Source organism: Ailuropoda melanoleuca, chromosome 7 (genome assembly GCF_002007445.2).
Source record: "Ailuropoda melanoleuca isolate Jingjing chromosome 7, ASM200744v2, whole genome shotgun sequence".
Classification (NCBI taxonomy): Eukaryota; Metazoa; Chordata; class Mammalia; order Carnivora; family Ursidae; genus Ailuropoda; species Ailuropoda melanoleuca.
This window is the reverse complement of record NC_048224.1, coordinates 118958663-118963978: the sequence shown is the minus strand read 5'-3', so window position 1 is coordinate 118963978 and position 5316 is coordinate 118958663. Positions and strand designations below refer to the sequence as shown.

The following is a 5316-nucleotide window of genomic DNA, read 5'->3' as shown; positions in this document are numbered from 1 at the left end:
AACAAGTTTGGCTTGTTTAACACAACAAAGCGATATTGCAGGGAATGGCGAGACAAACAGGGGATGAGGCCACCTGGTCATGGAGGTCTTGAGGACTGCAGAAAGGATTTCATATTTATTGTAGGTGTGATGAGAATCCATTGGAAATTTGTGATTCTGAAAGCCAATTCTAGATTCTGTGTTGCAAAATCAGGGTAGATAGGAAGAGTAAAAACAGACCAATTAGCCGGTTGTTGCTAAAGTTAAGGCAAGACATAAATACTACTGGTTTCAGTGTTGACATCCAAGAACTTAGAATTTGTCACTCCAGTTCTTAAAACAAGGAAAAAAAAAAAACTGAGAAAATTGAAGAAAAAAAAATCATCATTTTTTTCTTGGAACTATCAGAAAATCGAGGATAGGTGAATGAAAAGGATTATAGCTATCGGGTGCTTACCTGGAACAGAAAAGCCTCTGGAGCCATAAAGTGGTAAGAACACTTCAATCACAATTCTCATGAATTGTTGGAGGCTGAGTGGGCTAGCATGGGAGTGAAAAACTCCAAGGGACTGCAACCATAGCACCCCTTCACACACATACTTTTGTAGATTTTAGCTCCAGGAATTCCATTCTCAGGATAAAGAGCCAAGAAAAACAATCCCCTCATGGCTCTGACAGTAGAGTGGAAAAGTAAACATTCTGAAGTATATGGCCAGAGCATTCTTTCTGTTTTACTGAGAGTAAGGCAAATCCGTTCATACTTAGTATGGTTTGAGTAATACAAACTTTTGTCTCTGATACAGGAATCTTGTGTGTGTTTTTTTATTAGAATCCATAAAACAGTGGTATATTAACATGTTAGCTGGCAAATAGGGAAAATGTCAGACATTTCACAATTCTTGATACAATAAACATCTAGCAAGTTATCAACTCAGGTAAGGCCTCTATACAGTCTCTGGACAAAGGTAACTATTCTCTTGCAAGGGAGAGTTCACTTTTGCTAGCCCAAAGGTTTCAGGGGACTCTGGGAATTAAAGTATGTCTAGCATGCTCACTCACATGTCCGCATCCCATGTGGCAGCAATGCACTCCTTCCCTATCAGGGACTGACTCTAGTATAGGGACTTGCATGGGCTGTGAATTCAACCATTGCAGCAATTTTGCTACTCAATCATGAGATCCTCAGCCTAATATTTTTTATCACAGTTAGCTCTGGTCGCTGAAAGAGAGGGGATCTTTTGATGTTTATATAAAATCTATTTAACTTTCACACCATTTCTTGGTTTGGCATTTGGTTGACCTGATAATGCAAGTTATTTTATTTTTAAGTTTGTTAAGGTTAAGAAAAATCAGCTGTCCATGATCATTTTCAAATGTTCCTTATTTTTGGAAAATTTAAAAATATTACTCTGGCCAGTGCAATTCCTTCTACCTAACTCAGATGAGAGTTCTAATTGTAATGCTCCCTGAGAAAGAAGAAGCTAGACTGTTTACACACAAAATTTGTCAATAATTGGTTAAACCCATGGTACTTCCAGACTTCTCCACAAACAGTAAAACTCAGGTGGCCAGACCAAACCTCAGACAAAGATTTGTAGGTCCTGATATTTAGAATCTGACTAATATACAGGAAGAAAAAAAAATAGTAAGTTCCAGAGATATTGGCAGGATACTTACAGTGTCTGTTGCTTCTAGAAACGTCCTTCACATCAACACTGCAAAAGCATCTGTTTTTCCAAGGCACAACTCAAGCATATGTGTGCACCAGATACTTCGACAAGTGGGAAACAGTGATAAACCGATTCCTGAATCACCTGTACTTATTTTATTTACCAGAATTCACGAAAAGACTGCTTGGATTAGTGCATTTCTTTTAATTCAGTGGAGTTAATTGAAAGAAAAATAAATGTTTTAATGGTACCGTCTAATTTTACTGAAAATGGAGATAAAAACCATAATAGATAAAAGAAGAGTATAAACCATTTTAGAAGTAATCTCAATATGTGAAGCTGGTTAAGTAAAATCTAAAAATGCCAGGTGGTTTAACTCTAAAAGCCACTAAGTTGCAAATGTTAATTAGGTGGAAATGTGGCATTACTGGGATATTAAAAGCACTAATGACAGTAGAATAATTTGAAAGTTCAGGCTCATGTGATTCTCAAAGAGGGGAAATCAACTCACATTATGTCTTAAGAGTAAAATAACTAAGGCTGAGAATTACTGCTTTAGATAAAATCGTGTGGCTTTCTCTAAAGTATTAGGGCAAGGACATTGTAATATAGTAAATCAGCAAAACTAGCAATTGAAAATCTCAGTCAGTTGAACATCTGACTCTTGATTTCAGCTTAGGTCATGTTCTCTGGGTCTTGAAATCAAATCCCTGTTTGGGCTCCATGCTCAGCATGGAGTCTGCTTCTCCCTCTCCCACTCCTCACTTGCATGCTCTCTTTCTCTCTCTCAAATAAATAAAATATAATCTTTTTTTAAAAAAAACAAGAAAACAGAAAGATGCAGGAAAGATATTTTCAAAGAAATCATGAAATTTATAAATAATTTTGACTATATTAAAGACACAGCATATTGGGTATTTTGAAGATGAAATGGTGATTAGTACATGAAAACATTAATTAAATATAAGGAAGTTGTAAATATGTGAGAAATAGTACTGGGTGTCTTATGAGGGATACTACTTATCATTCATTGTTTTAGGTCAATATGATTGAGAATTCAAAATACAAGGACTAGCCATCTAAACATGATACTGAAAATATAGAAACATAAGTCACATAGAACATAGAATCACACACTGCTTCATCTGCAGAGACAAAAATTGAAGAGCACAAGGAATGCCTGCTATTTTTCATTATAAAGCTTTCTGGTTGTATTTTATTATTTTTTATTTTTTTTTTAATTTTTAATTTTTAATTTTTTTTTAAGATTTTTATTTATTTATTTGACAGAGATAGAGACAGCCAGTGAGAAAGGGAACACAAGCAGGGGGAGTGGAGAGGAAGAAGCAGGCTCATAGCAGAGGAGCCTGATGTGGGGCTCGATCCCATAACGCCAGGATCACGCCCTGAGCCGAAGGCAGACGCTTAACCGCTGTGCCACCCAGGCGCCCCAAGGTTGTATTTTATTATTATACATTTAAGTATTTATATTATTACTGTAATGAAAATAATTATTTTCTGGTTTGAAAAAAAAATAATTAAGTAGATTCATAGGATCCATCATATTCCAGGCCAAAAAAAAAAAAAAAATCAAGGAAAAGAAAACATAAAATAGATTTTGAATTCTTGAAGTAATTTTTTTTTTCCATACCACAGTGTGATGAAGTAAAATTAAGAACTTAAGCTCTTTCTTGTAGTGCCTCCGTGGTGGTAGGCTGTGGTGGTAGGCTGCTTTAGGATGAAGCTGAACATCTCTTTCTCAGCTCCTGGCTGCCAGGAATGCAATGAAATGGGTGATAAATGCAAACTTCGCACACTTTATGAGAAGCGTATGGCCACAGAACTTGTTGCTGATGCTGTGGGTGAAGAATGGAAGGGTTATGTGGTCCAAATCAGTGGTGCAATAACAAACAAGGCTTCCCCCTGAAGCAAGGTGCCTTAAACCACGACCATGTCCACATGTTGCTGAGTAAGGAGCATCCCTGTTACAGACCAAGGAGGACTGGAGAAAGAAAGCACAAATCTATACGAGATTGCATAGTGGATGCCAATCTCAGTGCTCTCAACTTGGTCATTGTTAAAAAAAAAAAAAAAAAAAAAAGGATGGGATTTGGATATACCTGGACTCACTGATACTACTGTGCCTCATTGCCTGGGACCCAAAAGGGCTAGCAGAATTCACAAACTTTTCAATCTCTCTAAAGAAGATGATGTCTGCCCGTATGTTGTGAGAAAACCCCTAAACAAAGAAGGTAAGTAAGCTAGAACCAAAATGCCCAAGATTAGCATCTTGTTATTCCACCTGTCCTCCAACACAAATGTCAGCATATCATTCTAAAGAAACAGCATATTAAGAAAAATAAAGAAGAGGCTGCAGAATATGCTAAACTTTTGGCCAAGAAAATGATGGAAGCCAAAGAAAAATGATAGGAACAGATCACCAAGAGACAGACTGTCCTGTCTGACAGTTTCTACGTCTGAGTCCAGTCAAAAATGAGATTTTCTTTTTTTTTTTTTAAAGATTTTATTTATTTATTTGACAGAAAGAGAGAGAGTGAGAGAGAGAGCATGCACACAAGCACAAGCAAGGGGAATGGCAGAGAGAGGGAGAAGCAGACTCCCTCCTGAGCAGGGAGACTGAAGCAGGGCTGGATCCTAGGACCCTGGGATTATGACCTGAGCTGAAGGCAGATGCTTAACCGAATGAGCCACCCAGGTGCCCCAAAAATGAGATTGTCTAAGAGTAGCAAATAGATCAGACATAAAAAAAAAAAACCTTAAGAATATCAAAGTCTTAGAATAAAGTGACATGCAAAGAGCACTGAATTAATTCTAAAACAAATGGTTGAATATTTTATATAAATCTTATTTAATAAATATGTACATGAGTAAATATTCTTGACAGAGACAGTATAACAAGAATAAATCCATAGAGACTATAAAAATTTGGCTCTAAAAAATTCAGGACAGATGGAAAATAAAATATAATAAACTTGTGTAAAGGATATAATAAAACAAGTTTTCAACTTTAACTCTGAAAATTCAATAAATGAACGTCAAAGAGTCAACTTTTAAATAGGTAGAAGTGGAATTTAAAACTGGGTAGGTCTCTTTCAAATGATTAAGGAAGAACAAAGCAATATTTAATGAAAGTTGCAACAAAAAAGCTATATATGTATTTATATGTGGGAAATAGAACTTATGATATTTTAGTAATTGTATATTCTAGATTAATATATTTGAATGTCTCAAATCAAGGGATGTTTTCTAAGACACGTAACAATAAAATCAAGTCAAAATAACATCATAACTAATAAATAACAGAAGAGTAAATAATTTTTAAGGAACTATGTCAAAATAAAAATTTGGCCAAAATTGATCCAAAAAAATTTTTAAAAATTGATTTTTTAAAGACATCTAAAAAATATAATCCCTAAAGCATGTGTATCAACTAAGATATATATGTAAGTAAATATGGAATAAGAAAAAATTATTTCTGTGTATTTTTAACTATTGACTGAAAGGAATTTTTGCTCTTTGGCTAGTTAATAGCAAGTAGCCTTGCTTGAAAATTTTGACACTAATTTACATTACTGTCTTCAGGGCCATGAACAAAGAGGTTTAAAATATAACTTAGTAGGAGGATAGATTTAGCCTTCTATTACAT

At 35.2% G+C, this 5316-nt stretch overlaps 1 pseudogene; it reads left to right on the top strand.

The window, feature by feature from the left end:
- The first annotated feature begins 3387 nt into the window (after positions 1-3387).
- On the top strand, positions 3388-4146 carry LOC105239454 (annotated as a pseudogene).
- The last annotated feature ends 1170 nt before the right edge of the window (positions 4147-5316 follow it).